Source organism: Procambarus clarkii, chromosome 64 (genome assembly GCF_040958095.1).
Source record: "Procambarus clarkii isolate CNS0578487 chromosome 64, FALCON_Pclarkii_2.0, whole genome shotgun sequence".
In the NCBI taxonomy this organism is placed as follows: domain Eukaryota; kingdom Metazoa; phylum Arthropoda; class Malacostraca; order Decapoda; family Cambaridae; genus Procambarus; species Procambarus clarkii.
The window spans coordinates 9,605,164-9,631,643 of record NC_091213.1 but is presented as its reverse complement, the minus strand read 5'-3'; the positions used below and the strand labels follow the sequence as shown (position 1 = coordinate 9,631,643).

The 26,480-nt window shown below is 38.2% G+C and overlaps 1 protein-coding gene and 1 non-coding gene across 2 annotated transcripts in view; one reads left to right on the top strand and one right to left on the bottom strand.

Moving 5' to 3' along the window:
* LOC123769065 (lachesin) overlaps positions 1 to 26,480 on the top strand; it is a 320,744-nt gene that overhangs the window by 40,298 nt on the left and 253,966 nt on the right. The window lies entirely within an intron of this gene.
* TRNAR-ACG (transfer RNA arginine (anticodon ACG)) lies at positions 17,271 to 17,343 on the bottom strand. Its single transcript has one exon. It is a non-coding gene; the product is annotated as a tRNA-Arg (tRNA).

The window sequence follows — 26,480 nt, the reverse complement described above, 5'->3', positions numbered from 1 at the left end:
GAAAGTTTTAGCGTGACAAAGTTAGTTACAAAAAAGGCAGGACAATTGTTCCTGGTTTTATTAAGGATTAAATCTTTGTCTGACCACCTTGGTGGGGGACAAAGCTTAGGCAGTGTGTGAGTTCTCGGTCAACCAAGGATCGGTTCGTGTTGTCATGCTGTCTAAACGTAATACAAGTGATATAAAATGATGGTGGTATGTAAGCCTGTTGAGGATGATGGAGTAGAGTGAATTTTAAGCGTGATGAAAGTGTTGATGTCAAGGGATGTCAAAGCTTTATTAAGACGAAGTTTGGGTCAAGTAAGGTCAAGGCTTGAAGAAGGTATTGGGGTCAAGGGAAGGGTAAGCTTGGTAAACGTGATAGGCCAGAGACGCGAATGTTTAAGGAAGGTCATGGATGAACTGAGGAGTCAAAGCCTCGTAAAGGGTTCGGATATTGATAAATTTACATTTAATGAAAATCTACACCTAGTGACGATGATGGGGTCAAGGTAAGGCTGAAACCATAGGATGTAAAATAATAAAGTGGACGATTAAACCTGATGAATGTGGAGAGGTTAAGTGATTCCCAACCTGTTATCGGTGGTCAGTGTGAACTCGAAGTATGGCAAAGTATGTTTTTGTTAAGTTTAAGGAATTTTTTGAACTAGTTAAAAGTACTCATTATTTATAATCTGCTTTAAAATATCAAGTAATAAAAAATATAATATATATACAAAATATTATACTTTTAAGTTTCTAATACTTATATCACCAGAGAAAATATATGTAAATACATAAGGTAAGAGGAAGAGATTAAATAAAAATGGTTACCCTCCTGTCAAAGCTTAATTAAATTTTCAACTTTAATTACAGCTTTTGAAAAATATTATTTTTAAGGGCACTTATATGAGTTTCCCAGGAAGAGGACCCTTTTGGTTTTGATCGTTTTAATTATGAACGTTTTATTTATGTCACTGATATATTTGTATATTTTACGGAAATTAAACAAATTAAATCATAAAGGTTTTACATTTCCGTAATAAAGAATAATATGAGAGAATCGGTAGGAGCCGTGATAAGGGGTTCGAACCTATGTGAAGGTAGTCCCACACACACGCCCCAGACGCTCATCATTGCTCCTACGGATTTTGTCATTGATGCAGTCACGTTAGTGTGACTACTCTCTGTGTACAGAATAATAGTTTAATATTTTATAAAGAATATATCAGACTTTTAGAAACAATTCGTAATTATAGATCAGTACAGAAAAAAGACCGCAAAAGTTCATAAAGGTTTTTTTCATTCACATCAAAATTACGTTTCAAAGGACAGATCACAGATTTATTGACTCCTCTGAGATCAAGCTTTCAGGACTCTGATACTTCATCATTGGAGCTTAGAGATGAAGGTTCAAATTCACTTCTCGTCCACAAGATGATCTCTGGAATCAAGCTTCCACCTCTGTAAGATCACTACGAGAGAGACAGCCGTAAAATTTTATAGTTAATGTCATAGTTTCTATTAAACTTCTATACAAGAATTTTTGTATTAGCTAAACATTACAAAAAAACTTTGAACTGTTCATTTATGCTTCCTCTAAAGCTAGTTGACATAGGATGATATAATTCTGACCCAACAAGCGAAAGGAAAAAAATGGTGCCTGACCGTCCAGAGAATTGGGCACCATTCCTTTCCGCCGTCCCATCCAAAATCCTTATCCTGTCCACTTCCAAGTGCTATATAGTCGTAATTGCTTGTCGCTTTCCCCCCTGATAGTTCCTCTCTGTCCTTGATATTTAATCCTTGAACCTGTTGCTTTTGGACATATTCACCAAGAAACTTCAATTTAACGTTCAATTTCTATATAAAGCGTTCTGAGGGACGTGCAGCTTTAAACCAAATTGAAAATAAATTTGTAGCTTTAAACGTTAAATATATCAGATCAGTTTTGTTGACGATGGCAAATCTCTACCAACTAGTCAATTAAACGTTTCCAGAGGGTATGTAACAGTTCTAAAATTTGTTGGTGATATTTAGGAAAATGTGGATAAAAGTAATTTCAGAGAGAAAAAATGAGTGAATGAGGAATGAACTTGGGGTGGGGGACAAGAATAGATTATATACACCAAGATAGAGTAAGAAACTACACAACTTCCCCCTTTTGGTGTTTTTAGGCTCGTTTACTTTATATATATATTCACATTCACACATAATTTGAATTATATACTCATTATCCAGCCACGGCGACCTCTTCACTCTCCTTAATTAAACAAGATCAGCATATATTTACAAGTACATGATTTTCCCTCCACGAAAAATCCTCATTGAGGCTGTCCTATTTGTTGTTTCAATTACCAGATTCAACTATACATCTCGTTAGCTTAATTGAACGGCCATCTTCCGGCTCTATCTTGAGCAACAATCTCCATGTCTTCTTAAAGATAATGTGAGCCAGAATAATGAAGGAGGAACAGGTGATGAGAGAGTGAAATAAGGAAGAGAGCAAGTGAGTTATAGGGAATAAGTTAGAAATTAAGTAAGGAAGTAAAGAAGCAAATGATTAGATAATAGACTTTTCAGGTCTTTCTTGCCTCCCTTCTTTCTTTCTCCATCTTTCTTTTTTTCATCCCTCCTACCCTTTCTCTCTCTCTCATTCTTTCATCATGCCTCTCTCCCATTCTCTGTTTTTCTTCTTCCCAATCTTCCTCTCTCTATCTCTTCCACCTTTCTAGATTTTCTCTTACACCGTTCTCTTTATTCCTCCCACCCCTTCCTTTCTTTATTTCTTCGTTCCATCTATCCCACTTCCCTCATTTCCTCCATCTTTCATCCTTTCCTACATATCTCCCTTCCACCCTCTCTCTCTCTCTCCCTTTTTCTTTGTCTATACATATCTCTGTCTTTATCTCTCTCTCTCTCTCACTCTCTCTCTCTCTCTCTCTCTCTCTCTCTCTCTCTCTCTCTCTCTCTCTCTCTCTCTCTCTCTCTCTCTCTCTCTCTCTCTCTCTCTCTCTCTCTCTCTCTCTCTCTCTCTCTCTCTCTCTCTCTCTCTCTCTCTCTCTCTCTCTCTCTCTCTCTCTCTCTCTCTCTCTCTCCGTCTCCTCCCATGCAGTATGAGGTAATCGTCAACATCTTATGAGACAGAGTAATGCCTGGAGAGGTGTATGTGGTGAATGACTGTAGTGTTGTGCAACTACATAATGTATAATGATATCCAGTTCTGTATTATGGCGTACAGCAGCAGCATATCGTTGCTCCATGGTGTATTGAGGTATTATGCTGCTGTATTAAATATTTCTATGGTATTGTATAGGCGAGTCGAAGTGTAGAGGGGTTATGTAAAGCTGTATGTAGCCCTGTTGTCTTATCTAGTTGTGTAATGATACCTTAATTTGATATTATGTATTAGTAGGATAGCACTTTTTCCTGCTTGGAAGCAGTTTTTAAATAGCATGTTATGGAAGCTCAGAGATATCTCGTTGCAGCTTAGAGCTGTTACATAGTAGCTATGAACTATTTAATAATAGTTTAGACCTGTGTTATTGAAGCTTAGAGTTGTCTAATGGTGGTTTAGTATTACGGCATTTTGGCATAGCTCACTGTCATGGTACTGCAAGGAACGATATCATGTTATACAAGCTGACGGTGTATATATACGAAATGGGGCTCAACAGAGTGGGATTTGCATACAGATAACATAGACCGGACCACGTCGAACGCACACGCTTAAAAGGTGAATATACGAACATATGCATACATATATATAAATCCTTTCCTCTGGGATAATGGTATCTAGTGAAATTAAATTCATAGGCTCTATTGCCCTTAATCCCACTAAAATAAAAGTACTTGTAGTAGCTATTTGGTCGACAGTACTTATATGTAATGATGGGCCACCAAAAGTAGATTTTTATATTACTGATTTTGAACAAACTTTTATACCTCAATATAAATATAAGACCTAACCTATCTTAGCAATTCTAGGCCTAATACACGCTATCTTAGTCCTAATAAAGTACATATAGGCCATACTAGGCATAGGAATATTTGTTTGGTTTTAAATTATATTTTTTAAGAAGAATTTAATATTTTAAAATAATAGTACAAAAAGTGGTTTAATGATGGTCAATCACTGCATATTGGTACTTTCGACCAAATAATTACTATAAGTACAATCATTTCAGGAGGATGGGTTGCTGTGTTGTGACATTCAATGTTGTCTGAGATTATTCTTGGAGAGGGTGTTTTTATTTTGAACCTGGAATGGCAACTCATTAAGGAGATTGCATTCTCTACAATGGATGAACAGTTTAGCGGGAGCCGAGGACGCTAGATGGAATGTGAGATAGGTTCAGTTCCAGCACGGATGTGGGATATTTTACTGAGTGTATTCAAGGACTGTAGCAGAGTATAGAAGGGAAGGGAACTATCAGCGCCAAACCATTACGTCTATATAGCACTGGGAAGGGGTCAGGATAAGGATTTGGGATGGAACGGGGGGAGGGGAAATGGTGCTCAACCACTTGGACGGTCGAGGATTGAACGCTGACCTGCATGAAGCGAGGCCGTCAAGCTCTTGTCAGCTTAAAGTCACTTTAAGAACATGATCGTGTTGGTGAACCTGAGCAGTTGGAGTTAACTTTGTAGTAACTCATTGTGACGCTTCCTATTTTCTTGAAATATAAAATAAATATTACTTCTCGTCTATATAATGGTTTCTTATACGTGTTTATTTTTGTGAATGTATACGTGGAAGATTGCATATAATTGCACAATGGTTTAGTATTTTTCCTAACTCAGCTGATCATAACCAACTTCAAGAAAAAAAAAATTGTGAACACCTTAATCACATCTATACCATTAATTATTAAATTTCCTTGCTCGGAAATTATTTCCAAATGTACGAAGAGGAATAGAAAAAATCAGACGATAAGAAACAGAAATATGAAGAGGAAGGAAAGGTGAAGAAAAAGGAAAGTCAAATATAGTTCCCAACTCTCCCTCCTCGGAACATCTATTTCATTCCTCGTACGTGTGAACGCTGGAAATCCCTGTGTACCTCCTCACCGCCACTTCCCCTCTTGTGTATATCAACACTCTCTTTGCACAGGCACGCACAAGTGAGGTTATTCTGGCTCCACTCTAGTGAGACGAGAGCTCGGCTCCACACTAGTGAGACGAGAGCTTGGCTCTATATTGGTGAGACGAGAGCTCGGCTCCATACTAGTGAGACGAGAGCTTGGTTCCATACTAGTGAGACGAGAGCTCGGCTCCATACTGGTGAGGAGAGAACTTTGTCTGAACAATTGTGAGACAAGCACTTGGCTAACTGCATTACGAGATGATGAAGGGTATTATTGGTTTCCTGACGCTGAAAAAAGAGAGAAAGAAAAAGAGAGAGAGAGAGAAACTTGATATAAGGTAACAATAACGTGGCTGGAAATATGAAAACAAAACCACACACCAGAAAATGTGTGTGGTTCTCCTCACCTCTCCCTTGCCTTACTTAATGCCCTTGCCTCCCTCACTCCCATTACGGGCTATTCATGCCCGTGCCACCTCTTAGGTGGCTTAATCTTTATCACTCAATCCATCTCACTCCCATCATAATCGACACGATAATGGTCCCAGGATGGACCGAAACGTCGTCGTCTCTTCCTTTCCTGGTATGTGGTTTAGTCTTGATTTAAGACTAAGTAACAATTATATTAGATGACAGGAGGAAGATTAACTAGGAGCCAACTAGTTGCCAGAGCATATATTTATTCGGTTAAGTGTACTACTCACTTATCTTCATGTTAGGAGAGTCGTGGGTGGGAGGAGAAATGATGATATTGAAGGAAATTCTGACTATGTCTATATTTTTGAAGCACTATTCCTCTCATTTCCTTCTTATCTCACTTATTGCTTTCAATTTTTCCAAATTCTTGTTTTTTACAATGCTTTAATACCTTTATTCCTTTTATCCATTATTTCTAAATCAACACCTCCTTCATTCTTTCCTTCACTCACTCCTCTCTCCATCATCAGTTTTTCCCTTACTCCATCTTATCCTCTCTCTCTTCACTCTCTCCTAAAATTACGATGCGAAATATACAGCACATTCAGTTAAGTTCATCAAAATCTTTGGCAAATTTCACATTCTTTTAGTCTTATACACACGCCCTCTATTTCTCCATCTCTATCTTTCTGATTGTCTGTCTCTCTCCCTCTCTGTTCCTCTCTCGCGCTCTCTCTCAATCCATACTCCCTCTTCTCTGAAAACTCTGCCAGCCATTTTTTCCATGATGATGGTTTCATTTGGCGAACCGATACAGGAAGACTCAATCGGAAGCTGCAAATGCTCGCTGGAAATGTTCGTTTGTTGGAAATGTGTTTTGGAAGAATGTTTTGTTTGTGTCTGTTGTCTCCGTCAGTGTTGATGGTATTCCCGTCGTGATAAATGTTAGGTAATAGGCACATATCAAGGTCCTACACACACTTAAAAGCAGATCTGTAAATACACACATATACTTTCAGAATCACCCGATTTATCATGGACATATGAAAATACACATACACACATTCATACACACACACACACACACACACACACACACACACACACACACAGGGACAAGAAGTCTGGGAAAGGACAGTTGACTGTATAAAACGAGATTACAAGAGGGTGAGAGAGTATCTGGGAGATGCACAGTGGGAGGAGAAACTTAGAGACAAAACAGTACACGAAATGACAGACCTAGTCAAATGAAGTTGCAAGGAGGCAGAACAGCGTTTCATGCCAAGAGTAAGAGTAGGAGAGAATAAAATAACCCTTGGTTTAATAAACTGTCAAAAAGCAAAACTGAGGAGGAGGGAGTGGAGGAAATACAGATGACAAAAGACAAGAAAAACAGGAATAGATGCTACTGATACTACAAATAGTAATGAAATTCTGTAAAATTTAAATTCTTAGTAAAAAAATTGTTTTTACCCCTTTTAGTACAGAGGTTAAAATTGAAGAGCATAAATATAATGAAAACTGAAGAGAAAAAGAAAGGAAAAACATGAACTAAAAAGAAATAGCAGGAAGGTGGTTAATATTTATAAGAACGTTTAAGTAGTTAAACACGAATAGAGTAAATACATGTAACGAAGAATTAAATTTATTAACAGGAAGTAAGGGAAGAGAGAGAGAGAGAGAAGGGGGAGAATATGAATAGATTACGAAAACTGGAAAATGAAGGAATAATGCTTCAAACCACAAGGGTTTTGCATCTATATATCCGGATTTGGCGGTCAACGGGGCGGACTTAGATATATTGAGGGACTCCTTTTTGTTTCCATAAAACACAGGATCTCTTGACCTGAAGACTGGGGAGGCTGATGACCCTAAAGCGTGCTCAGAGGACGATGGAGAATGGAAGGAAGGAGGGCCAATACAGGTGAAGAGGAAGATGGATTTTAACTGGAAGGTGAAAAGAGGAAGAGATGGAAGGGTAGGATAGACAGACGAAGTAGAGGAAGCGTTATTGAAAACGGGAAATGAACAGAAGGGGCTTAAAGAGATCAAGAGGGAGAGGAACAGTGAGGCAAAGATGGTGATGTAATGGTAGAAGGAAAGGAAAGAAAAATAATATAGATAAAGAGGAAAAGAAACTGTGTGTTAAGCAAAGATTAAACAATTATTTTTACACAAAATATAAATGAGGAAATATAAAAAAAATTATGTCCTTTTGCATAGTGAAAAAATATAATTAGTACGTTATGTGATTATTCGACAAACTATTCAAAAGCCTCAGTATATGTGTATTCGATCTACTAATAATTCTCACGTTTATAATGTACTTATTATAATTTCATTGTTTTCTGTGGTTTCTGCCAATGTCAATATTTCTATAACTAATACAATTTATATTATTAATTATTATTATAATTATCAAGTATACACCAGAAGGTGTACCCTACTTCTCGGTGTATGTACACAGATAGTGTTAGTCCGAGATTATGTTCTGAAGTTATTTGAGAGACCTTAATAACCTTTTCGCTTTTTATGGGCCTCAAACCGATCAACAAACAAAGTCTCTCGGCCCAGTGATATATTCACCGAGTGGTGTATCTTCCTTCTCGGTCTTTATACACTGATATTTTGCTTCTGCCCTGAGAGAGACACAGACACAGAGAGAGAGAAATAAATAAAGGAGAAACACTATCCTGGAGCAGTCTGGAACGAACGCTGCTGATCTCTGCAGGCAATGTCAGTCGTCTGGCAATGGTGGAGCCAAGGGGTGTGAGATCAATTGCTAGTAGTTTAGACCCGCAGGTCACCTCTGCCTTTGAAGCAGTGGCCGCCAGAAGGAAAGAGGCAAGAACGGAATGAGAGGGAGGGAATGACAGAGAATAATGAGGTAAATAGACAGGCAAACAGGAACCAAACTTGGGAGTTGTATAAACCTTGGAATTCAAAGATTCTTTGGCAAGACATCTTTAATCACAGGAATTGTAAGCCAACACGCCCTGTTAGTCGCTATACGTCATGGGTCGTCATGAATTCTCCACACGCTGTTAGTCACTAGACACACATCGTAAGCCGCCAGTCCTTTCTAAATTACTAATTAAATTCTGGAATGAGTCTCCGTCCAATTAGCTTAACAGATTTTGAGTTTTTACACTTTTTCGAGGCAATATTATGTGACCGACGGGACCAGTTCCATTCAGACCTCTCTTAGGCTCTGAAGCAGTTTTGTATAACAATGAGTGTAAATGAATTTGCAATCTAAGAATAGCGACATTTAGGTTAGATTTTGTGATTTTAAGTTGTTTGATATGAAAGGGAAGAGAATCTCTTTAGGTTTCTTTAATTAAATGTGGTTTCAGAGATGAATTTAATTCTGGAGGATATTTGTTTGTGGTTGACGAGAAAGGAAATTGTCCAGGAAGGTCAATATGAACCACGAATTTCAATCAACATCGTCTCGTACCGGAGTCCCGAGGGAGGTCGAGAGGTCGGAAACAGGTGGGGATTGAGGTGGATAAGGGGGGATACGAATGGACTGGTTAGTTGTGGAAGAGAAAGAGGAGATAGAAAGGGATAAAAAGGGGGAAGAAGAAAGAAGGGTACGAAGGTCTGAATGTGCATACCTAAAGGACATCTAATTATCGGATTTTAATGTTCTATTGTAAATAGTATTGGTAAAACTGCGTGGGAAAGAATTTAATTAGAGGTTCAGAACACACAAAGCCACACATGGGAAAGTGCATACGCACACACACACACACACACACACACACACACACACACACACACACACACACACACACACACACACACTGGGTATTCCCACAACCAAACCAAACAACAAAAACTTCTTGTGCGGGACGAAACGAGGTGAGACTGTGAAAACATTCTGCTACTGAAACGCTCCCGTTATGTCTCGACAACTGTAGGGCAAATGGCGTATTGAATCAGGTTCCTGTGTGTGTGTGTGTGTATGTGTGTACTTACCTAGTTGAGCATGCGGGAGTTGAGCTTTGGCTCTTTGGTCCCGCCTCTCGACTGTCAATCGTGTGTGTGTGTGTGTACTTCTGTGAGTTTCTATGTAGGAAGGAGAGGATGGGTGATGAATGAGTAGGATTCGCAAGGTATGTTAATATGTGTGTGAAATTTCGAAGTCGTAATGTATTTCTGAGTTATTTAATTTCTATTTACACACACACACACACACACACACACACACACACACACACACACACACACACACACACACACAAACACCCACGCGTGCGCTTACCCCCCCCCCCTCCATAACATTACAACATTTTAGCTCCCACAATGCCCTGCGACAAGAAACAATACAGAAAGAGGCCTTTAGAAACCTCAGACACCAAGCAAGCCATTACTGGGATCCTGGAAGCGGTGGTGCGGGTGGTTAACTTGTAAGATAGTAGATGAGTACAGCGTCTCTAATGGCTGCCAGGCACACCGTAAAACAGTTGTGGATGGTGTCTGACGCGACGTATGTACTTACACATACACTCATACTTACACACGTGCATGCGAGAGGTTCATACGAAAATAAAATTGTGGTGGTGGAGGAAATGTTAGAGAGAGAAAGAGAGAGAGAAAGAGAGACCAATCTTGTTGTAAACCACGGTACTTTTTCAATTTCAGCTTGATGTTACAATGATACGTATTCCAAACCATTGAGGCGTATTCCATCATCAAACAAGTGATGCGTAGATAGCTTTGAAAGGGTTCTTGGTTCAGATTCCTTAACGTTGTTATTGTATGTGCCAGCGGCCCATATGCTACTGATGTTATCCTGTTCATGTGTGCCTCCGGTGTGAGTGTCGGAATTATAACCAATTCGATATCCTTCTTTCTTTCTTTCTCATTCCAGTAGCTGCCTTCCTCGTGTGGTGTATATGTCTTCTTGGCTCCTCTCTCCTTTTCCCATCCTCATTACCTATACTTGTTCAGATTTTACGCACACGGGGACTGCGCCTCTCCCCGTGGCGCAGTGGTAAAGAACTCACCCGGCTCCTTGCAGGCGCTTTGGCCTGGGTTCGAATCCTGGTCGGGGAGGACTGACTCGGCGCTACTCCTTGTTTGTAGCCTCTTTTCACCCAGCAGTGATTGGGTATCTAGTTAAAGGATTTGGCAGGTCGTATTCAGGAGAACAATTAGGATTAAGGACCTGCCCAAAACGCTATGCGTGCTATAGCGACTTTACAAGAATGTAAGAGCTTTATAAATTAAAAAATAAATAAAATAAACTACATTAACCATTTGTCTGATCACTAATGTAGTTTGTCAAGGTCCTCTTGTAATTTTCTGCATTCTTCATCTGTTTTTCACGTTCATCAGTTTTGCACAATCTACAAACATTGCATCATCTGCAAATATTTATTATTTTTATTTAACCCCAAAAACTGAGGTGATTGGATGAAATATCTATGCCCGAGTTGACCCATCGAATGCTGTCGGATCTTGGATAAATAGTCTCACGATTGACAAAATTTTGGTACAGTCATTTGGTCTAGTGGTTAAGGTACCAGGTACGCCAAGGTGCATACCGCTACTGGCTATCTAGGTTCGAATCCTTTTGGGGTGTGGAGGTTTCAGTTTTATAATGATTTTATATATATATATATATATATATATATATATATATATATATATATATATATATATATATATATATATATATATATATAAACAGTGATGCATTCAGCATCTCCATCAGAAATTCCTGCATCTCCTCCAAAAGTCTCCTCAATCACGTCTTGCAATGCCTTCACAAGTCCTCTTTCAGCGCCTACCAGTGCCTCCACAAGTCCTCTTTCAGCGCCTACCAGTGCTTCCACAAGCACCTCCTCATCCCTTCCCCAGCTCCTCAACCAGAGCCTCCTTCAGGACCTCTGACTTAAAACCATCACACTAACACGAATATTCTGTATAATTTAACAAAATTCTCAGGCTCGGGACATACATATTCTGTACCTTTAAGCCGGCTATGAAGCTATACAAAGAAATAACCAACATAATAAACATTATACAAACATTGTCTTTTCTAAGCAACCATTACTGGCTCTGTCGGTTCTAAAATATATATACTCACTCTAAATGAATGTCACTTCACACTAATTTAACCTAACGCTGACCACAGTTATTTTAAGCGCTAATTTTGTGCAACAAACGTCACACTGATTAACGCTACAATTTTTCCTTAAGCGAATATTTTTGCTAAAGAATTTTCGCAGTAACATTGCAGCAGTGAGGTTTGACGGCCGTGTTTTATGGTACATTGTTAAGTTAAACTACTTGCTTAAGCGGAAAATCATAAAAGAGCTGATTACATGACTGCTTACGTGTTTTCACACACGAACCCAGAAGCAAATATACACACACATATACACACACGGATGTAAACACATATAAGGACCCAAATACACACACACACATACACACACACACACACACACACACACACACACACACACACATACATACACACATACACAAATAACCGGTTGATTGACAGTTGAGAGGCGGGACCAAAGACCTAGAAGATATGATATAATGACTCTCAAAACAAATATTTTTTCTGTAGATCCTTAGCTAGGAAGACGGGATCTGTGAAGGGAAACTCGCTAATTCAAAACAGATAATCACACACACACACCGAACGTCATACGTATACAAGGTCTCACACACACCCACACACACACACACACACATATATATATATATATACAAAGACACACACACCTATATATACTCAGAAAACCCCAAGGAGTTTCCAGTAGAGGTGTCTTTACTCTAGGCAACCATTGAGGTTTTCTGCGAGAGTCGAAAGTAATTTTCATGCATTCCCATAGATCATTGACCTCACCCCTTAGAACGGAGGGTGTAGGTGTTGAGAGAATCATAGATAGAATGACACTCTTCGTTCGTGGAAAGGGATGTTTCTTAGCTATTGTACATGTTGACCAGACCACACACTAGAAAGTGAAGGGACGACGACGTTTCGGTCCGTCCTGGACCATTCTTAAGTCGAGAATTGACTTGTCCGTCCATTCTCTAACATTGTACATGTTAGGGTTGCAATCTGGCTCGCTGGGAAGTAAGCGGGTGAAATTGTCTATTATGCTCAGCTATTCCACCTGTTGGCAAACTTTGATAAAATTAACCTTAAAATCCGGACCGGATACCAAATGGATATGTTTCGATACAGAAAAATGCGAAACCAAAGTAACATGACCTTTATTTGTGTTAATATTATAGTATTTTCAATATGTCGTGTGGAATAGTCATTTTATGAGAGCATCTGTCTCCCGTAAGCCTTCGGTACCATTTTCTTCATTGTCTGTGATAAAAAGTCAATTTTCTCAATCACCGTGATTCGGCAATCTAGTTTATGATTCGTCTGAACTCAAAGGGCAATTATTAATAAAATAACATGCAATATATATATAAAACTGACACGTTTAATATCCTACATTTTTCTATATATAGTAGCCTACGTAATATTATATAAAAATTATGCGAGACGCTCAGTTTTGTATGCACCCCAAGCAATGAACACTCACCTAATAAAAAACTAGTAAAATACGAGAGACATGCAACTGTAAATGTGCCAGAAGATACGGGATTTAGCTACAATGCATTGCGCTTTGCAACACACTTGGTGAAAATAAGAACAGATGGAATATGAGAAAATTATATTAAAGTGACTTGTCAAATTTAGTATAAAGAGCTGATCCTCAAAATTATATTTAATAAAAATTCGGTATATTAATGATAACTCTGGGACAAAATGGTCGACTAAATTTTGGGGACCAAAACTAACAGCGTAAAAATTTGAATCAGAACAAAAACAAATATTCTTATTACGTTACCATTGTTGGAAGATCCGAAGCAAGACAGTGAAACGTGGCAAAATGTAAACGTAGACTTTTCAGTCATATAATTTAAGACGGTATTACCACTGCTACCTTATTCAATCTTGTGGTGTTGATATCCTCAAAATGCATCCGGAGTCTGCCAGTGCAGACTGACCATCACATGCCTCTGTATGACTAACCATCCTGTGTGATGGGGATTTTTTTAGCATCACCTAGTTAGCTTTTTTGACACACTGTACTCCACTTCATATAGTCTAGGGTAGCTGCACTAATGCAGATATACCTAATATGTTAATAAAAAAAAAAAAAAGGTATTACTCAAACAAAATACTCGTCTTATTTTTGGGTAAATATCACTAACAGTCCTCTAAATTATCGTTTTGTTTTAAAATATATATCTTGCTTCAATAAATTTATAATATGAAGTTCGATTAAAATTTTAGAGACTTCAAAATCCATATATTAATATAAATCTCATCAAATATGCATGGATAATTAAATTATTTCAATAAGTTAATAAATTTAACTAATAATTATGTACTAAATGAATGACGAGTTACATATTTTACTGATCATATTGATTATAAACAATAATAGTTTGAATTGTTGAAGTAACTTTTTGTTATGCAGGACAATTTGTTGCCATAACGAGCAAAATAATAGTACGTATTTGTTACTACAGGCGTGGAATGCACAGATTTTGTTATGGAAATAGTTATTTGATAGTCACTACTAGCCAATTTATTTTGGCAAATTATATTTGAAAGAAAGAACTGAATATAATCTTACTATTGAAGTTATATTTTTTTGTGTTACTATCACTGCGACGTTAATATTATAATTATTATCGTTATTATTTGTATTATTGTTCTTGTTAGTATTATAATCAGTATTATCATTGAAGGTGAATAAAAGACCCAATTTATGTTTTAGTAAACAAAATGAAATTTACATTTACTGAAACCAAAATTTCGGATATAACCTACATCCTTTATCAAGGTATTGTATTCAATGTTGAGATTGTAGTCACAACATTGTGTACAGAATCTTGAGAAAGGATGTAGGTCACATCCAAAATTTTGGAATTACACTAAAACTTAATTATTAAATTGCGTCTTTCATTCACCTTTATTGAAGCACTTCGACATTGTAGTAAGTTTCTCCATTGTTATTATATTTACTATTATTTATTGATCTTCATTGGGATGCATGGATTAAATTTAACTTCCACTAGATTTGTTGCCTAATATGTATTTTTTGTTAACTTCTACAGATATTTCCATGGGCAAGAGTTAGATTCCTCATTGCCTTATATGACGGATTATCCTCCTTTGTCACATAAATTTCCAAGCACATTTATTTGCAACGTATTTCACATGTTTAATAAAGGTGATATTTTGAGATATTTATCGATTGATTATGTCAGTTTATTCCCATTTATCTTTTTTCTTTAGCGACTTCGTGAGATAATTTGTGTGTCTTGGCCAATACTAACCTGCCAAACTCGTCCCAAATTTGAAGTCTGTGAGATTTGTTTTAAGGTTATATAAAATAAGAATTTATCAACTTGCTTATGTTCATAATTGGAAATTGTTAAGAGAAGGCAGCACTGATACTGGATGTAGGGGTAGTTGGGAAGGCTCTGTTTCATTTAGAACATACTTTGATTTGTCCAAAGTTACCTGGGACTGAGAATCAAAAAGATCTGGGCACTAGATAGTACATCAGCATTATTAGGTATAAACTAGTTGTGTGAGATCTTCACTTATTGCTTGGAACACTTCGATGTTAGGAAAGATAACAAGATAGCTGTCAGTGTGTGTCTACTAATATTTCACAATAATTTATATTATCTGCAAAAATTATGTAAAACATTTCTTCACATTACGTACGTTAGTTACTCCTGGTCGTTAGTCTTGGTAATTAACTATTTGAAACATATAGAGTAAAATTTTGTGACAATATTTAATCATTTATATAAGTCGCAACAATTGTTGAAGTTTCGGTGGATTCCAAAAGTAAGTTCCATAATTTTCCGTTTGTATGAAATATAATTTACGAAATTGCTTCTTCGTGCAAATAAATAATTTTCATGGTAGTTACTTGCGACATCTATTATTTGTATCTATTCTTTAGGAAGGAAACTGTAGTAAAGCCATATCTGAATACATATTTTGAATATATAAGGAATCACTTTAACATTATATTTTAGTATATTTTAAATTAAATTAAAGTGAATACATGTCTGAAAATTTTCCATCTCGGGAACATCAAACAATTCTGAGTAACAAATTATACTTTTTTTGGTATTTTTCATGTATTAAACAATATTTTTTCCACGTGCATTAGCACTTGTCACTGCCTTTGCCGTGTTGAAAAAAATACACTGACACAAGTTCCTCTGTGCGAATATATGAAAAGTTAGTCGTTATTGTTAACGTTGGGAAGAGCTGCGTTATTGGTTAATTTCGTTACGCCTTTGTCGTCGTTCTCTTGCGAATTTTGTCATGCAGTAAGTAAGTGTGTTAGTTTACTAATATATATCAACATATATATAATTGCCAGACAGGCTAACACACTCTCTCTCTCTCTCTCTCTCTCTCTCTCTCTCTCTCTCTCTCTCTCTCTCTCTCTCTCTCTCTCTCTCATGCACCCCAATAGTCGGTCTATCATACATCACATTCACCCAGTATCAGGAGCAGCGAAATGGGGAAAAATTTGTTGAAAGAATTGGTGGTATAAATTGTTCCTATAAATCGCGAATTAAATGGCATGGGGTATTTTTTTGGCAGTGGTGATGTGCAGGTCACGTGATGAAAGAGTAATTGAGGCTTTTACGAGCTATATATATTTCTCATGTGTTTATGCTCTTCTATATATATATGTGTGTGTGTGTGTTTGTTGGTTTATTTGCGTTTTTTTTGTATTTGCATGCGTTTTTGTGTGTTTTGCGTGTGTGTGTATCTGTGTGTGTACTTACAAATTTGTGTCTGCAGGAGCTTTAGCTCTTCGACCCCGCATTCTTAGCCGTTGGTTGTCTAATGCAATGACTCTTGGCCTATTTCCCTGTCATACCATAACATTTTTGTAATAGTTATGAGTGGAGTTAACCTCTACAATCCGCTCCTTTAGGTCATTCCACTGTCTCACTACTCTTACGTTAAAAGAAGTCGTTCTAACATCTCTTTGACCCATCGGAGTCCGAATCTGCCATCCGTGCTTCGTTGTTTTATTGATAGTCATGGTAAACATTTCCTCTGGTTCCCCTTCTGTCAATCCCTCTAAGTATTTTACACGTCTGTATCATGTCACCCCTCTCCTTCCTCATTTCGTATGTGGTCAGGTTTAGATCCTTCAGCCTGTCTTCGTGGTTTATCTCTCGCAGCTCTGAGATGAGTCTCGTCGCAAACTTTTGCATTCTCTCGAGTTCCTTATGTTTTTTTTTAATGTGGGTTCCACGATGGAGCCCCCATCAATCCGTGTATGTATGTGTGTGTTTATTTATTATTTGTATTTGCTATTTCGGCCTGCAGGATCGAGCAGTATGCTCTTGGACCGCGTCTTTATAACCGTTGGTTGTCTCATGTACTCATTACCGACCATTCTTCCTCTTCTTGAGATGATTTAGGGGCTTAGCGTCCCTGCGGCCCGGTCCTCGACCAGGCCTCTGTTTTGTTACACACACTCACCCCAGGAAGCAGCCCGTAGCAGCTGTCTAACTACCAGGTACCTATTTACTGCTAGGTAACAGAGGTATCAGGGCGAAAGAAGCATTTTACCCATTTGTCTCCGACTCCACCGGGGATCGAACCCGGAACCTCAGGACTACGAATCCGAAGCGCTGTCCACCCAGCTGCCAGGCGTCAAAATTATTTTTCACGTTGTTCCTGAAAATATACTTGCGACCTTGCCAGGATTCGAACCTGGAATCTTCTGATCCGTAGTCAGACGCGTTATCCGTTGCGCCACAAGGCCATATATATGTCCTCGGAGGATATACGTACCATATATCCTCCATCATATCTTCTACATATATTTCTCTAAAACACAGATATCCCCAGGATGCAGCCCGTATCCTCTCTCAAACTCCGAGGTACCTATTTATTTCTTGGTGAATAGGAGCATCTGGTGAAACAAATAATGCCGTGCGTTTCTGCTCAGGCAGGAATTCGAACCCTGGCTCTGAGGACTACAATGCCATTAGTGCTAGGCCCTAAGACACCTAAACGAAATGTGTGTGTGTGTGTGTGTGTGTGTACTCACCTAGTTGTACTCACCTAGTTGTGTTTGCGGGGGTTGAGCTCTGGCTCTTTGGTCCCGCCTCTCAACCGTCAATCAACAGGTGTACAGATTCCTGAGCCTATCGGGCTCTGTCATATCTAGACTTGAAACTGTGTATGGAGTCAGCCTCCACCACATCACCCCCTAATGCATTCCATTTGTCAACCAACCGAAATGTGTGTGTGTGTGTGTGTGTGTGTGTGTGTGTGTGTGTGTGTGTGTGTGTGTGTGTGTGTGTGTGAAATGAAATAATTTACTTTGCCCCTGAAATTACAGATTGTAGCCATGAAATTCACTTTGATACGAGCGCCTTGCTTGAGGACCTCTTTGGGTTGGAAGAGAAGCTGAGTTAACACCTTGCTGAGAAGATGAAAACTAATATTATCTCTCCAAAAAAAACCATTTCATATTATTGTAACTAGAAAACTGAGAACTTGATACACAGGAATATTATACGAGGTAGAGTAATCGAAAGATAATGATATCAGTAACCCCCAGAAGAAGAGATGAAGGAGTGAGAAAAGAAGAAGAGAGGAGACATGGAAGAAGAGAGGAGACATGGAAGAAGAGAGGAGACATGGAAGAAGAGAGGAGACATGGAAGAAGAGAAGAGACACGGAAGAAGATAGGAGGCACAGAAGAAGGAGGTTGACTCTACTGCTTTATGACGTCGGTTATTTTTTTGTCCTCCAAAAGGCGATATTGGGAAGTTTGGCGATAAGTCTTGGTATATATGTGAAACGTATTAGGTGGGATGGATTGGCGTGGATTAGTATGGAATAGGGTGAGCTCGAAAAGGATGTTGTGGAATAGGATCGGATGGTGTTGTTTTGCGTCAGGTAGGGAGGGCTTGGGAAACCTGACCTGTCCTAGCTGACCTGACTGGGCTGAAGAGGGCTGACCTGACCTGACCTGACAGAGACCTGGGGAGGTTATGTTTTTTGGATTGAGATAGGTATGGTGGATTTTGTTAGTTTAGACTGAGGTTGGTAAACGTACGTTATTGTTTAGTAAAGTGGGGCGGGATGGAGCTGCCAAATGGTTTGGTATGTTTTAGTAAAGTAGTTCGGAACATTGTCAGACCTTATCTGGGGGGGGGGTAAGATTTTCGATAATGTTATAGGAATGAGTGTAGGTTACTCTGCTTTTTCTTGCTTATCGTTTCCTATTATTTCTCCTCCTTCTCCTCTTCCTCTAAATCTTCCTGTTTTGGTGATCTCTTCTTATAGCCTTGCTACGGTCGACACGAACCTTAACTCATATAAATTGCTGACCTTGACACTGGAAGCTGACTTCAACAGCAGAAGATGACGGACATTCACTCAATAATTCCCGAACAAAAATTAAATATTACTTAGTGAAATCAATGGAACTCTAAGAAGTCATCATAAACAATGTTTTATGCATTCCCCTTGGGTTAAAGGGCCTTTAATATTAGCAGCTCCAAGTCTGGGAACACTCGTGAATCGAGAACGACGAGGACATTATGAGGTCAGTGTCTGGAGCCTTCTCTAATTGAAGGACGAGATGGATATTTTCATCAATATGCGGTCAAGGTGTTATATAGTGCGGGTCCTGAAATGCTGCTTCGTCTTGCCAATAAGAAACACAATACAGCGCTTAGATTTGTATAGTGAAGGTAATGACTCCTGATGCACATCATTAAGTTCAAACGATATTTCATCCCATTTTGGTTTAAATATTTTCACGGGATTAAAAACTTATATATGTTAAAACTTGTTGTTTTAAAATATATAGGTTTTGTCTTCAACTTCTGTAATATGTGTAGCGGTAAAACGATTCCGTTTTTATAAAAAAAAAAGTAATCCTGAAATTAATATTGCATGATGCATCAACTAATCCTAATACGATATACTTATTTTGTCAAAGACACATTCTTTATCATTTTATTCATTTGAATGCACAACATTGTACAGAGGTCTATTACGGTTAATTATAAATTATTTAAAATATTTCTAACTCTCCTAACTCTAATATCTATCAATTGAATCACATTCTGCTTCGCGATTCATGAGAGTAAAAGACTAGGAAAAGGCTGCAGGAGAAAACATAAAAGATTTCGAAAGAGAGAGAGAGAGAGAGAGTCAGAAAGAGAGAGACTGAGAGAGAGACTGAGAGTGAGACAGAGAGAGAGAGAGAGAAGCAGAAATAGAGTTTAAACAAATAAAAAGGCAGAGGGAAAGCGGTTGGGGACGGAGAAGGGGAAAGAGATAGAAACATAGTAGAATAAGGGAGAGCGAAATATTTTGATAGAAATAGGAAGGGAAGGAAATAAATTGATATACGAGATGAAGAGATAGTAGCAATTAGTAAGAATGGGGAAGATTCTGAGACTGGAGGACGCGACGAAAAGCTTCAAGATGAAGAATTAGCATTGAGGTAAAAATAAATTTAAGAAGCTCACCAATACCACTTAAAACCCCACTCTGAGGCCAGCTGGAAGTAAAAGTTCTCACCCATTTTTTTCTAGTTTAATTTGATCTCTGATGTTTCCTTTTAAAATTAATTTAATGAAAAATTATGGTTTTAGGAATGAATTATTTTATGTACGTATTTTTTTGTAGGCGAGTGTTTGTATTAATCTCTGTGAGAGTGTGTGTATGTGTTTTTCTGTGTGTATGTGTGATTTGATGACCAAACCACACGTAAGTAAATGGAACGACAACGTTTCGGTCCGCTGTGGACTATTATCAAGTCGTATGATCCACGTTCAGAGCGGACCGAAACGTCGTCGTTTTTAATATGCGGTTTGGTCATCATATCTTCAGTTTCGTTATCTTGACTCCTCATCTGCACATGTATGTGATTTGTTAGTTTTTAACATTTACCCAAAAGTCTATAAAACAGTTTATCTTTTTGCTTCGTTAGCAATAACTCTGGATAAAAAATAGTTTCAGGAAGAGAGACAAGCATAAAGGAAGATATACAAAAACACAAACAATAACAGATCATCTAGGAAGGAAAAGATCTCATTCCAATATATCTTCAGTATTCAAGGGCATTGAATATCAAAATTTTGATATTTAATGCCCTTCTTCTAAGGCAGTAATTCATGCTCTTATCAACCATACAATCACAAGCTTATATAAGCTTGTGATTGGGAAGGGAATAGGGAACGAAGAGAGAAAGAGAGAGAGAGAGGGGAAGAGTAAGTAGTTATGTGATGGTCTTAGAGGGACCAAGGGGATGGAGGGCTGGTCAGAAAAGGTGGGTGGAAGAGAGGGAGTCAAAAGTAGAACGGGCAAGGAGACTCATTTCTGGCTCTGGTTTCAGTTGGGGACGTGACACTCGCGGAGGTAATTGTTGCTACGCTTTAAGTTTCAAAGCCTTTTTTCGCGCGTTCACTCGTCACCTTCTTAGATTATATTATCTTCATGTCTGCGTGCTGTTCATCTTAGTTTTACTATTTTTACCTACTTCTGTAGCAATTATAATTCCTTCTTTATCGTCTTAATGTTATTATTTTATCTTGAATCTTCTTAATCTTTTCTATCTCTTTTCATACCAGTTTTTTCAATACATTTTCAGTACATTCACTCTTCTACTATTCTCATTTTTTCATCATTTTGTCTTCTCTTTGATACCTTTTATTTTCCAGATTTTCCTCGGGTTTCTCCTCTTACTCGTTTACATTCGGGCGGAACGACACGATGGAAGCCAAACCTGAGGCTGGAGCCAAAAACAGGGCAGTTGCCGAGCTTCGCTGTGGCCATTAGCGATCGTAACAAGGTTTTTTTGGGTCGTTGCCGTCTCTTTAGCTTTACGCTGATACTTAAAGGCTTTGAAATGACATTTAACCAGCCCCTAGAATCGCCGCCATTGTAGTTATCGGGTTGTTTAGGGTTTAACTACCGGTCACCAGGCTATTAGGAAACATTTCAAAAGCTGATATTTATTCTTAGTGTTTCCTGAGCTATGTTATTAGACACTCTAAAAAAAACATTTAACAAGTACATAGAAAGGAAAAACAGTTAACAAGACATTCAGAATCTCTCCGGCAATCTTCTGGCAATTAGTAAATAGATCTGACTTAGGTGGCCAAAGTTATCGTACGCTGGCCATAATAGTTTACGATACTCTCGTGAAATATTTACAACTGCTGTTTAGGTCAACTTGTTGACCTTTTACTGGCGGTGTGTCAGATCTGTCATGTCTTGATATTTCCCACACAGAATGTGCAAGTGGAATAGTTTTCACAAAGGAATGTGTTTGGCCAATGTAGACGATATATTCTGGGAGCCTTTCAATTGCATTCTTTGCTGGTATTTCCAGTGAGTATATTTGGTTCGAGCATAAACATAAGCAGGTATGTTTTATAGTTATGTATGTGGGGTAACTAGGAGATAAGGGGCATATGCTCTACCGACTGTATTTCTCTGGGTACGATAACCTACAAAATTTCCAAGGAGTCAGTTTAACCTCCAATTGGGTATAAATATGTAAATAAATGTATAATTTCCATTCGCATTTATGAATACATACAATATTCGAGTTATAATGCATAGCAGTGCGTAAAAAAAATGTATTTCACTAGCTTAGCGTCGATTTATAAGCATACTCCTTGCTCAAACTTTTACAATATTCTGCGCTCTGTATACACAGCTAATGATACCCGGCCAGTCATCAGAAGGTAGGTTCTCTCTCATTTCATACAAATCCAAGATATTTTTCTCTGACTTCAGCAGAGATGTAGATAAAATAAAATAATTTAAGTCTTCTTTATTAAGGAAAATGATGCGATAGATTACAAATCTTTTCCCCTTGTACGCTTCAACATATAATTAATCATCATGGATTGTATATGTTGTGTTGGTTCGTAAATATTTGCCAGAATTCTCATGGTTGTTGTTCTCGTTTAGGATTGTAATCCTCCCGACTGTCTAGGCTGTCTTTCATTGATCTCTTTCTCATCTGTCTCCACGGGGTATTGTACTGTTCTCGTCTTATGGGTGTTGTCCTCGTCTGTGTCTCGTGGATGTCGTCTTCGTCTGTTTCGCCAGGTTAGCGTTCTCGTCTGTGTATGGAATCTATCGTCCTCGAATGATTATCATGGAGGTTGCTCTCGTGTGTTCATCGTAGATATTGTTTTCGTTTGTTTAGCGTTGTTCTCGTCCTTGTTTGTGTCTTGAAGCTAAAGTCCTCTCTCGTGTCTTGTGGCTATCGTCCTTTTTCTATGTCTTTTACCTGTAATCCTCGTATGTGTCTTGTGGTTACCGTCCTCGTTGGTGTATTGTGGCTATGATCCTCGTCTCTTTCTCTTGTAGCTATCGTTTCTGATGTGTCCGTCTAATTGTCATGGCTGTCGTGCTCGTCTGTTTATTGAGGCTGTTATTTTCGATTGTGCTTGGAATCTGGAATATATTTTGCCATTATTGGCATTAGCTGGTTCTGCTTGGTTGGCTTCGCTCCCGGCCGAAGTGGTTGAAACGACATGTTTTATTTTGGTGGGAAGAAAATGGTAGAGGATGTTTGTGTATATATATATATATATATACATTGTTTTACTTTCCTACTTGTAGGTGTAGATGATGAGCTACGGCTCATAAGTCTCGCCTCTCAACTCTTAATCGACTAATTTATTTTAGAGATGATTGTGTCTTATATTTACTTTAAAACTGTATATATTGAGTCTATGTTCACTAATTCGCTTATTAATGCATTCCAGTTGTTACTAATGCGACGCTGAAACAAATCTTTCATGTCTTCGGCTCATACAGGTGCTTTCTTTCCATTTGTATCCTCATGTTTGTAGTTCACGTATGTTAAATAATCTATCCTTCTCGACAATGTTTATTTTCATCTGAACTTTCTTTTGCTATGTTGGGAAAAGAAAATATATTCTTGCAGACGAAGAGTCCCAATAACGTGGCTGAAATATGTTCACCAATCAACACACTAGAAAGTGAAACGTCGTCGTCCCTTCACTTTCTAGTGTGTGGTTTGGTCAACAAAACAAAGGCTTTGTTGGGAAATAGGCATATCAAAATGCCTATTTGAATAGGCATTTTGCTCAACAAATGCCTATTCTAGAGCTTGCCTTACTGAAAGGTTTTATCGCTTCTGCCAGCCGGTGGCTGAGCGGACAAAACACTGGACGCGTGATCCTGTGGTCCCGGGTTCGATCCCGGGCGCCGGCGAGAAACATTGGGTAGAGTTTCTCTCACCCTGATGCCCCGGTTACCTAGCAGTAAATAGGTACCTGGGAGTTAGTCAGCTGTCATGGGCTGCTTCCTGGGGGTGGAGGCCTAGTCGACGACCGGGCCGCGGGGACACTAAACCCCAAAATCATCTCAAGATAACCTCCAGAAGAAGATTCTCTTAACTTGTGTAACTAATGCTATGTCTATTTCTTATTAATTATTTTTTTACTGCCTCAGGAAATTCCCTCTCTTCTAGTTTTTATTTTCAATCATCAAATTGATGATTTGAAAATCATCTCCGAGTTCTCATCCATTTTATCCCACCTCTCATTTAACTCGCTTTTTCTTGGGATAAAACCTATGTGCCAAGTGTTTGACTAGCCTTCGAATTTATTTCCAAGGTGGTCATGTAGTATTGGTAAGTTTCAACATGTTTTTGAATAAGATTGGACAAACCACTGAGTCCAGTGCTTGTACCATACTCACCGCTCTCTCTTTTACTTATGTGATTAATTGTCTTTTGATAGCTAGCAATTCCTTTACCCTTATAACACTCTCCCATTAACCCAGCTTGATTCTAGTTTGTATGCAACAATTTCTGAAGTCTTTTGTGTATGTTTGAGTGAGAATATATATGCATCCATGAATACTTGAACACACAGTAACCATTAATAACCTTGTGTGCGACCGATTTAAATCCATATTCATACGCTTTATGTATATAATCCCATCTACTTGTACGTTGACGATTCGTCAAAACAAAATTAATAAATCGTCAATTCACCTCAACATTTTTAATTTACAATGGTAATCAAGCTGACAGTTGCATATTCTGCTCTTGGAAAAAGGCTGTGTTAATTATAAAAAATTTCCAATTCTAAACCCCAGCCCTGAAAGGGTCAAAGTTCAGGATATTTTATAACCTGGTCGTGAACATTTTCCGCTAAAGCGTATTTACAAAGGCTTTTATGCCAACGTCAGAGAACGTAATGAGAGCTGTAATGACGTCGGGTGGAACTCTGTGATCTGTATGGTACACTGCCTTTATAATGGTGCACAGTTGTCAGGCAGATATCCAAATATTTGAATCAAATCCTGTTATCAGGAAGGTACACTTATGTCGCCATGATACAGTAGTCATACTGATCAAATGCAGACGATCAGTCACAATAACGTGGCTGAAAAAATGATGACCAACCCACAACTCAGAAGATGGAGAGACGACGACGTTTCGGGCCATCCTGCAGCATTATCAAGTCTTGAGATGTTGATAATGGTCCAGAACCATAACCCACTTCGTCCCTTCTCCATACCCTGAGTTGTAGGTTGGTAATCATACTGATGAAATGTCCAAAGGACGTTTTATGTACCTGTAGTATGTTGTTCTCAACCTGACGCACTGCTTTTTCTGGTGGTGTTATGTTAGTGGAAAAGATGAACTGAAGATCACTAGGATGTCGATGATAATGATTTTAATATGATGACTATGTAATGGTTATCACACGATTGTGAGACTGATAGTGATATTATAATTATAATGAACATCGAAAGCAAAGTAGTTTGTACCTTAAAGGACATGTGAAACTGAAGTGGGGGATAGGAAAGGAATAAGAGGACTTATGAGACTAATAATAGGTTAAATAAGATGATAAGGATGTTCAATAGGGATTAAAATGAGATAAAGAGAATTGATAAGCTTTAAGTTCAACCAAGTGAATGTATAATGGTATGTAGGGGAACGACCGTATAAATAAGAAAGGGATAAAGAAAGGATAGGAAAGATGGAAAAAGAAACAAAGAGAAAAAATAAGTAAAAAAGAAAGAGAGAGCATCACAGGGAAAAAAACAAGTGTCACAAGTGTCCGTCACTACACGCGGATACGTGTAGTGACGGACTAAAAAAAAAAAACAAGAAGAGACGAGTAGAAAGTTACTGGGACAGAGAAAGTTACTAGAACGGAGAAAACTACAACAAAAGAGAGAGATGCAGATCAAGATAAGCAATATACAAAATATGGCAATAACCAAATGAAAACAAAGCCAGATAATAATTTTATATTGTAAAGAAAAAATATTAATGAAATATATAAAACATTTGCAAATGACCAGGAAATGATAAATATAAAATAAATAACAACTCTTATGGGAAAACAAATTAAAGACTCTAATAAGAGACAGAAACAGTGATGCAAAATAACGAATAAGGTGGTCATAATGAAGGGAAAGCGGGGGAAGAAAATACAGGAGATAACAAAGGAATAATAATAACGATGAGGACAGGAAAAGCAGGAGAGAACTGAGGAGAAAAATGGAAGCTGAGCATATGGAGATGACGAGGGAGAGGTTATTTTCGGAGCTCACCTTTAAATCTGTACCGAGAGAGAGAGAGAGGGACAGAGACAGAGCCAGAAACAGAGAGATAAACAGAGTCAAACAAACACTAAGATAGACACGTACACAGATAGACATGCAGACAGACATACAGATGTAAATCACACAAAAAAACACAGATCTTCTACAGCCACATTTACCGTCGCTTTTATCCAAGAGTTGAATACGTGCAACGCTCACTGGGGCTTGTGTGTGGGACTCCTGACGCTACGACTCTCTGAGCTCCGGAAACATTTCTTTGAACTTAGCGAGATAAAGGATTCAACACTGGCGCTCACT